This window comes from Lethenteron reissneri, chromosome 61 (assembly GCF_015708825.2).
Source record: "Lethenteron reissneri isolate LAM-NWPU_2019-01 chromosome 61, ASM1570882v1, whole genome shotgun sequence".
Lineage (NCBI taxonomy): Eukaryota > Metazoa > Chordata > Hyperoartia > Petromyzontiformes > Petromyzontidae > Lethenteron > Lethenteron reissneri.
In genome coordinates this window covers 4,099,211-4,109,356 of record NC_083839.1, presented here as the reverse complement: position 1 = coordinate 4,109,356, position 10,146 = coordinate 4,099,211, and the positions used below count along the sequence as shown (strand labels likewise).

The 10,146-nt window shown below is 53.4% G+C and overlaps 1 pseudogene; it reads right to left on the bottom strand.

Annotated features, from left to right (window-relative positions):
* The window catches only part of LOC133358253 (arf-GAP with GTPase, ANK repeat and PH domain-containing protein 3-like), a 15,501-nt pseudogene extending 5,809 nt beyond the window's left edge, over positions 1–9,692 (bottom strand).
* Positions 9,693–10,146: the final 454 nt, after the last annotated feature.

Here is a 10,146-nt window from a genome sequence, read left to right as displayed (position 1 = left end):
CGAAGAACAGCGACCCCGAAAGAACAGCGACCCCGAAAGAACAGCGACCCCGAAAGAACAGCGACCCCGAAAGAACGGCGACCCCGAAAGAACGGCGACCGCGAAAGAACGGCGACCCCGAAAGAACGGCGACCCCGGAAGAACAGCGACTTCGAAAGAACAGCGACTTCGAAAGAACGGCGACCCCGGAAGAACAGCGACTCCGAAAGAACAGCGACCCCGGAAGAACAGCGACCCCGAAAGAACAGCGACCCCAAAAGAACAGCGACCCCGAAAGAACGGCGACCCCGGAAGAACGCCGCCAACGCGTAATGTTCATCGGGCTCAAAATCCCCTCCCAATCTCTCTGCATTGCCAAATGTGGAACCCTTTACAAGCAACAACAACAAAAACACGCAATCCGGACAGGTCCCGAGCGAATCTCAGCCTCTACTCGGCCTTAATTGAGTGCCTGGTGCGGTGTGTTCAACATCAGCGTTGGAGAGACAAAGACGGTCCGGCGTGGTGGCCTTCGTGGCCGGTTGCTCGTTCACTGAACTTGCCCCAACAGTCTGTTGTAGGTTCGATTTAAAGCTTCTTTCGTGACTGCAGGGATTCATCTCCTTGGTTCTTTCGGTAAAGTCACGTAGAAGGGAAAATAAAAACAATAAAAATAAAACATAATAAAATCATTCTCACGACGTTTCGGCCACAACGCAAGCAGCCGTCCTCGGGCGCTTGCGTTGTGGCCGAAACGTCGTGAGAATTATTTTATTATGTTTTATTTTTATTAGTTCATTATTTCCCTTCTACGTGACTTTACCGAAAGAACCAAGAAGATGAGTCTGTTGTAGGTCGGTTGTGTCCCCCGTGTAGGTTGTGTTGTGTGTCTGAGCTTGTGCGCGAGACAACTTAAGGCACATTTTCCCCCACCCTAATGAGCTCGGTGGCTTTGAAGTCGCGTTCAATTAATCGTGAGCGTGTGTGTGTGGATCCGAGCCTGTGTGTGTGTCCTAGTGTCTGGTGTGTTTGTGTGAGTGTCTGTGTGTGTGCGAGTGTGTGTGTGTCTGTGTGTGTCCTAGTGTCTGTGTGTGTTTGTGTGAGTGTCTGTGTGTGTGCGAGTGTGTGTGTCTGTGTGTGTTTGAGTGTGTGAGTGAGTGTATTTGTGTGTCTGTGTGTGTTTGTGTCTATGTGTGTGAGTGTCTGTGTGTGTGTGAGTGTCTGTGTGTGTGAGTGTCCGGGTGTGTGCGAGTGTCTGTGTGTGTGTGTGTCTGTGTGTGAGTGTCTGTGTGTGTGAGTGTCTGTGTGTGAGTGAGTGTCTATCTGTGTGTTTGTGTCTGTGTGTGAGTGTCTGTGTGTGTGCGAGTGTGTGTGTGAGTGTCTGTGTGAGTATCGTGTGTTTGAGTCTGTGTGTGTGAGTGTCTGTGTGTGAGTGAGTGTCTTTGTGTGTCTGTGTGTGTTTGTCTGTGTGTGTGAGTGTCTGTGTCTGTGTGTGTGAGTGTATGGGTGTGTGCGAGTGTCTCACCTGGTCTGTCGCTCCGAGCATCTTCGCCGGTTAGAATCATTTAGGCTGGCCTGCCTACGATCCATCCTGGGTTTAACCAGGCTGGATTGTGTGAATAGCTCACAAATCCTTGAAAGATCTGTGCAAAGTCCCATCGGTGAGCTCCTCCGGCAGGCAAGGCTGCGTTGGCTGGGCCATGTAGACCGCATGCCCAATCACCGCATGCCTAGACAGCTTTTGTTCGGCCGGATCGAGGGGGCTAAACGGGCGCGGCACGGGGGAGAAGAAATTGAGTGATGTGGTACAAGATGACGTGGAGCTGAGTGGACTTGCCGATGACTGGTACCAGCGGTGTCAAGATCGGCCTCTGTGGAGGAGGCTCATGAAGGACGCTGCTGGGCAGTTGGAGGCAGTCGCCCTCCAACAACAACAGAGGGCGAGGAGCGACGCTCATAACAACGAGCGGAGCGCCAGGTGACTAAAGCACAGCAAGTTGGCACAGTAGGGGGCACAGGTGGTGCATCAGCCAGTCATCTCGGTCATCTCAGTCAGTCGACCCGTGGCACCTGGGTCTGCCCCGTGCCCTCCTGCCAGCGGGCGTCGTGGTGACGTCACCGCCACTTAGTGGCGAATGGCGCTTGTTGTTGTCTGTGTCTGTGAGTGTGTGTGCGCAACGAACCGGGCGACCCGAGTTCTATTCCCGCTCACGGCCACCACCGGTGAAGATTATCTGAACCGGTCCTGGGCCTCTCCTAGGTGGACTCAGCCTCAACTGAGTACCTGGAGCATCTTTGCCGGTTGGAAACATTTAAGCTGGCCTGCCTGCGATCCATCCTGGGTTTAACCAGGCTGGATTGTGTGAGGAGCTCACAAATCCTTGACAGATCTGGGCAAAGTCCCATCGGTGAGCTCCTCCGGCAGGCAAGGCTGCGTTGGCTGGATCATGTGCAAACATCGTGTGCTCTATGCATGTACGCTGAACTTCTTTTGCACCGTACGTAGCCAGCCGCGCTAACCGGAGGTGCGGGGGAAGGAACAACAAACCAAACACGCAAAAAAAATCTCTTCTCAAGAGACGAGTTTTGTTCATGTGGATGACGACGATTTTAGAGTGCGTCACGGCTCCCACAGCGGCTTCCTAATATTGGAAGGGGGGGGGGAGAGCGTTCCAGACGGCCGCGTCGCGCATCTGACAGCGTTCGATTGGCTCGTCGGACCCCGTCGCATGCGCGGTAACTCTCGGCACGGCACCTGCCCCGAACAAAATTTTGACAAAAAATAAAAAGTCCGTTTCGGAATATCCGAGAGGGGATCTTTGTCCTTTGGTGCGAGCGAGCGAGGCTCAGGAATGTCTCTTAATTAATCCGTCCAGCGGAGGTAAGACGCAGACTCGCACGTGGCTCGCGCGTGTGTGTGTCTGTGTGTGGGTGTTGGTGCGTGTGTGTCTGTGTGTGGGTGTGTGTGGGTGTGTGTGTGTGGCCTAAGTGGGCTGTTTGTAGAAAACTCTCACGGAGATACGGTGCAGTCCAATTGATGTGTTCATTTTTTTCCCTCTCTCTCTCTCTGCGTGTGTTTCCTACGCAGACGTCTTAATTGGTCTCAACCACGCAAAAGATGTTTTGAGATAAAAGGCAGAAAAAGCACGCGGTGGTTTTTTGTTGTTGTCCGATTTATTTTCGCCTGCGTGACACTTGAAAGCACACCCACACACACTCACACACAGACGTACACACATACACTCACACGTACGCACACACAGAGACGTGCGCACACACTACACGTTGACACACTCACACGTACACACACACGTGTACACAGGTATAGTGCGTGTGTGTGTACACCTGTGTATATATGCCTCGGGGCTCTGCGTAATTGCCAATTTCCCTCGCACCACGTGGACGAGGTCCCAGCTGACGCGCGCAATGGACGCGAGCAGCACGAACGGGTGAGTGGTGACGGGTGCACCTAGCCTGGCACGCGGTTAGGGGCCAGTTCGCGTGTTGGTTTCGTGAACAGCGACCGAGCAGGTAGCTACCTAGTAGCTAACAACCTAACAGGTGCCAATGAAGACCTTTCACACGGCTCAATTAATTGGAAGCAGCGTTTGTAATGATCAGCGAACTCGCTCCACACCTGAGTTTGATCCCCGGTCGCGGCAAGCATCGGTGGTGGCGAGCTGGTTCTGGGGCCATTGACCCGTCTGGTGAAGTATGGTCAAACGACCCCCTCCATGACCGACACGCCGTGGTCGTGGGGGGAGGGGTGGCTTCATCCAGCAGTGGACTGAGAAAGGACTGCAAGTTAGCAATATCTAATTAGATAGAATGTCATTTGCATTTTCATCATCATGGTGGCTAGGAGATGTTAACTCCCTCGCCTGGTCTACAGGAGGTGGTGGGTTCGATCCCGACCCTGACGCCTGCTGCTGTATATTTGGAGTTTGCGTGTCTCTCTCATCATCATGGTGGCGAGGAGATGTTAACTACCTCGCCTGGTGTGCATGAGGTCGTGGGTTCGAACCCGACCCTGACGCCTGCTGCTGTATATTTGGAGTTTGCGTGTCTCTCTCTCTCTCTCTCTCCGTGTTCACGTGAAGTTTTCCCCGGTTCCTCCGGTTTTTCCCCTCCACATTTGGAATCGGCATCACCACGCGTGTTAGAGTATTTGGCTGCTGCTATACATGTCCACGTGATGACGATGATCGTGACTAAGCCACTTTCGTTGAGCCATCTTTTGCGGCCAGGTCGCTTCTGAGAAAGAGCTCCACAGGTGAGTGGGCCTTACCCGCTAACATGAAACATACACATTTAGCATTCTCAGGAAGAACGTAATCAACCAGGTAGGGTGTTGACTGTTATGTTTTCCGACTCTCTGTTGTATTACATTACATCTCTAAGTATACTAGATTTGTGTTTCTATTTCATTTTACCCGATGACGATTGCTTGCGTTGCAATCGAAACGTCGTATGCTCGTATTTCATTTATTATTTTCTCTTTATACGTGACTTTACCGAAAGAACCAAAGAGTAATTCCTGCAGTCACGAAAGCTCCAAATTAAGTTTACATTATGGTGCCAGTTTATAAAGTCAGCGAGCCAGTACAGCACGGCACCTTACCAAGTTGAAATTACGACGATTATCTCAAGACGCAGCGTGGAAGAGTAGGCCAAAGCACCCTCCATCTCTCGAGATATGCTCACCGCAACAACACGGCAGCAAACGAATCCGCGCGGTCGGCTTTGCGTACGGTGCGAAAGAAGTCCAGTCGGACCTAACGTTTCTCACCACGCACCAACTTTCACCCAGTGTTGAGAGTTAACCCCTACCTGGGTTCGCACCCTGACCCAGGTCGGCTGGCAGCTCGTGGTGTCCCGGGGTTCGATCCGCTCCCGGCGTCTCCTCGCCGTGGTGTCGGCTCTGTCTCTTCTCGTGCCCTCAACGGCAACATCAGCAGCAGCAGCATCATCATCATCAGCAGCGTCGTCATCAGCATCTTCCCAGCAACATCATCATCATCATCAGCTGCAGCTGCAGCAGCAGCAGACGCGTCTACTTAGCCCTGTCGTCGCGGCCCGTTCCGCCAGCAATGCCGGTGAGCCACGCGTACGGGTTCCGAGTCCTAGGCCGGGTCTAAGGCAATGTAATTGTTGATTTGTGTGTGTATATATAGATGTGTGTGTGTGTGGGGAGCGGTAGTGTAGTGGTTAGCGCGCTGCGCTATGAACCCGGCGACCCGAGTTCGATTCCGCTCACGGCCAACACCAGTGACGATTATCTGAACCGGTCCTGGGCCTCCCCTAGTCGACTCAGCTTCAAATGAGTACCTGGTGCGGTGTGTAAACATCGCCACTAGGGAGACAAAGGCGGTCGGGCGTGGTGCTGGCCAGATATTTGTGTGTGTATGTAGAGATAGAGATTTGTGTACGTGTAGAGAAACATTTGTGTGTGTGGGTAGAGAGAGATATTTGTGTATGTAGAACTAGATATGTGTGTGTGTATGTCGAGAGAGATTGTGTGTGTGTAGAGAGAGATATGTGTGTGTGTATGTCGAGATAGAGATTTGTGTGTGTGTGTATGTCGAGATAGAGATTTGTGTGTGGATATAGAACTAAAGATTTGTATATGTGTAGAGAGAGATATGTGTGTGTATGTCGAGAGAGATTTGTGTGTGTATGTCGAGAGAGATTTGTGTATGTATGTCGAGAGAGATTTGTGTGTGTATGTCGAGAGAGATTTGTGTATGTATGTCGAGAGAGGTTTGTGTGTGTATGTCGAGAGAGATTTGTGTATGTGTAGAGAGAGATATGTGTGTGTATGTCAAGATAGAGATTTGTGTGTGTATGTAGAAATAGATATTTGTGTGTGTGTATGTCGAGAGAGATTTGTGTGTGTGTAGAGAGAGAGATATGTGTGTGTATGTCGAGATAGAGATTTGTGTGTGTATGTAGAAATAGATATGTGTGTGTATGTCGAGAGAGATATTTGTGTGTGTGTAGAGATTTGTGTGAATGTAGAATTAGAGATTTTGTCGTGAATGTAGAATTAGAGATTTGTGTGAATGTAGAATTAGAGATTTGTGTGTGTGTAGAAATAGAGATTTGTGTGTGTATGTCGAGAGAGATATTTGTGTGTGTGTAGAGATTTGTGTGAATGTAGAATTAGAGATTTGTGTGTGTAGAATTAGAGATTTGTGTTGAATGTAGAATTAGAGATTTGTGTGAATGTAGAATTAGAGATTTGTGTGAATGTAGAATTAGAGATTTGTGTGAATGTAGAATTAGAGATTTGTGTGAATGTAGAATTAGAGATTTGTGTGAATGTAGATTAGAGATTTGTGTGAATGTAGAATTAGAGATTTGTGTGAGTGTAGAATTAGAGATTTGTGTGAGTGTAGAATAGAGATTTGTGTGAGTGTAGAATTAGAGATCTGTGTGAATGTAGAATTAGAGAGTTTGTGTGAATGTAGAATTAGAGATTGGTGTGAATTAGAGATTTGTGTGAATGTAGAATTAGAGATTTGTGTGAATGTAGAATTAGAGATTTGTGTGAATGTAGAATTAGAGATTTGTGTGAGTGTAGAATTAGAGATTTGTGTGAGTGTAGAATTAGAGATTTGTGTGAATGTAACTTAGAGATTTGTGGAGTGTAGAATTAGAATTTGTGTGAATGTAGAATTAGAGATTTGTGTGAATGTTAAAATTAGAGATTTGTGTGAATGTAGAATTAGAGATTTGTGTGAATGTAGAAGTAGAGATTGTGTGAATGTAGAATTAGAGATTTGTGTGAATGTAGAATTAGAGATTTGTGTGAATTGTAGAATTAGAGATTTTGTGTGAATGTAGAATTAGAGATTTGTGTGAATGTAGAATTAGAGATTTGTGTGAATGTAGAATTAGAGATTTGTGTGAATGTAGAATTAGAGATTTGTGTGAATGTAGAATTGTGTGATGTAGAATAGAGATTGTGTGTGTGTAGAGGTGTGTGTGTGTAGTAGAGATGTGTGTGTGTGTGTGTAGAGGTGTAGAGGTGTGTGTGTGTATGTAGAGATGTGTGGTGTAGAGGTGGTGTGTGGTAGAGGTGTGTAGAGGTGTGTGTGTGTGTAGAGGTGTGTGTGTGTATGTGTAGAGTGTGTGTGTGTGTGTAGAGAGACAACGCCTTCGTTTGAGTGGCACAGCTCACAAGAGCGGTGCACACGGAGCGATGCGAGAGAGAGAGAGGGAGGGGGCTAGCCGCGCTAGAGGTGCTGAGGGATCACGGGAGGGGCTACAGGGGGAGGGGAGGGGCTACAGGGGGGAGGGGCTACGAGGGGAGGGGAGGGAGGGAGGGGAGGGCTACAGGGGGGGAGGGAGGGGAGGGCTACAGGGGGGGCGGAGGGCTACAGGGGGGGAGGGGAGGGGCTACAGGGGGGGGGGAGGGGCTACAGGGGGGGGGGGGGAGGGGCTACAGGGGGGGGGGGGAGGGGCTACAGGGGGGGGGGGGAGGGGCTACAGGGGGGGGGGGGGCTACAGGGGGGGGAGGGGAGGCTGCCTTGATCCACAGACTGTAGCAGGAGGAGCGACGAGGCTGTTTGCGTGGCGCGGCTCAGCGCTGGGCTTGTCCACGTTACCATGTCCGAGGATGAGAGCGGGGACTGACTCTCGAAACGTAACAGAACTGAGGTTCATTTAAAGAGCAGTCGACCGACAACCTCCATGACTTTACATTTGAAGCGTCCCCTAGGTCGACTCAGCCTCAAAACGAGTACCTGGTGCGGCGTGTAAACATCGTGACTGGGGGAGACAAAGGCGGTCGGGCGTGGTGCTGGCCACCCACCCCCTCGTGTGCCGTTCCGGCCTTCATAGGTGCTCGCTAACAGCACTTGCCCCAACAGTCTGCTACAGGCTATACGGGGATCTTTGTCTTTGGGTGGGTGGGTCGGAGAGCGGGGGGAGGAGAGTGGGTGTGGGTTGGTGGGTGGAGCTGGGTTGGTGGTTGGGGTGGGTGAGTGGATGGGGGTGGTTGAGTGAGTGAGCGAGCGGGTGGGTGGGTGAGTGAGAGGCGGCGGGTGGGTGAGCGAGCAAGTGGGTGGGCGAGCGAGGGAGTGGGTGGGTGGTGTGAGCGGGTGGGGTGAGCGAGCAAGTGGGTGGGCGAGCGAGGGAGTGGGTGGGTGGGTGAGCGAGTGGGTGGGCGAGCGAGTGGGTGGGTGGGTGGGCGGGGCGGGCGGGCGAGCGAGCGGGTGGGTGGGTGGGTGGGCGAGCGGGTGGTGGGTGGGTGGGCGAGCGGGTGGGTGGGTGGGTGGGCGAGCGGGTGGGTGGGTGGGTGGGCGGGCGAGCGGGTGGGTGGGTGGGTGGGCGAGCGGGTGGGTGGGTGGGTGGGCGAGCGGGTGGGTGGGTGGGTGGGCGAGCGGGTGGGTGGGTGGGTGGGCGAGCGAGTGGGTGGGTGGGTGGGCGAGCGGGTGGGTGGGTGGGTGGGTGGGCGAGCGGGTGGGTGGGTGGGTGGGCGAGCGGGTGGGTGGGTAGATGAGTGAGTGGGTGGATGAGTCAGTGGATGGATGAGTGAGCGGATGGATGAGCGAGTGAGTGGGGGTGAACCTGTGCCTCTTGCCCACAGGCTCAGACATCAACCCCGAGTGGTATTTCGGGCGAGGTGTGAGACCGATCGGGGCGCTTCGGGAGGCGAACCGCCCCTCCACTCGGACTCCTTGGGGGTCTGCGAGGCCTCGGGGGGCCTGTGGGGCGACTCGTGGCGGGGGGCTCCAGTCCACGGACCCCGCTGGGGGTGCTGCTTGCCCCGGCCCCTGCGGCGCCTCGACCTGGGGTCGAACCCCGGCGGGCGGGGTCGAAGGGAGGTCGCAGGGTACGATGGGTAGGGAAGAGGGGCGACACCGGGGATCGACTCCCGACTCGCGTGCATGGGCAGTGTTGACCTGGGTGGGGGGGCCGTGTGGGGGGGGGGGGGGCTGTGTGTGGGGGTGGGGTTGTGTGGGGGGGGGGTTACGTGGGAGGGGAAGGCAATGTCCCTAGGGTGCACATCGAATCGAGGCGACCGCCCCGTGCCCCGCGCCTTGGGGGGAGGGGGAGCGTTTTGACGTCGCGGTGTCTGATGTACTACTTCCGGTTTAGTTGGAAGGCGTTGGGGGGCGGGGCACGCGGTGGGATTTGCCCCCCCCCCCCATGGACGGTCCTGCACACACCTGTACACAGGTGTACGCCTCGTCACCTGTACACAGGTGTGCATGTGTATAGGTGTACACCTGTACACCTGTACACCTGTACACAGATGTACACCTCGTCACCTGTACACAGGTGTGCATGTGTATAGGTGTACACCTGTACACGTACACAGGTACGCATGTGTATAGGTGTACACCTCGTCACCTGTACACAGGTGTGCATGTGTATAGGTGTACACCTCGTCACATGTACACAGGTGTGCATGTGTATAGGTGTACACCTCGTCACCTGTACACAGGTGTGCATGTGTATAGGTGTACACCTGTACACCTGTACACAGGTGTGCATGTGTATAGGTGTACACCTCGTCACATGTACACAGGTACGCATGTGTCAAGGTACGCTGGGGCGAGGATGGCCGGGGTCTGTGATGTTGCTTCGTGCTCTCGCTCTATATTTATATTCGCTCACTACTATTGTTTAGCCGGCAAGACCATCACCCAAGTCTCACTCATCGTCTAAAGGTTGCTGCTATAGCAAGTGGTCACAGTCGGCATGGGGGTATGGGAGCCGTGGGGGTCCCTGATCGAACGCCGCCGCCTCGCAACGGGGCAGCTCCTCCTCGAGGGGACGTCACGGGGGTCTTTAACGTGCAACGACGGCATAGGCCAGAGGTCGCAAACGGGTTTTGATTCCTTACCCGTACCCGGCCGCACCAGGGTCGCAAATGGGTACCCGTAGCCGTACCCGCGGGTACGGGTACCCGGTCCCTACCCTACCCGAAATGAGTGACAAACGGTTACTCACCAGTGACTCACGGCCTTTACCCGTACCCGTACCCGGCCGCACCAGAGTCGCAAACGGCTACCCGTACCTGGCCGGGTACGGGTAACCGGGTATCGGGTAGGGTACGGGTATCGGGTACCCGGTTGCGACCTCTGGTGTAGGTTTCGCCCCGTGAGAGTCACCCAATGCGTGTTGTGGGAATAGGAGCACTTGTTTAAACTGCAG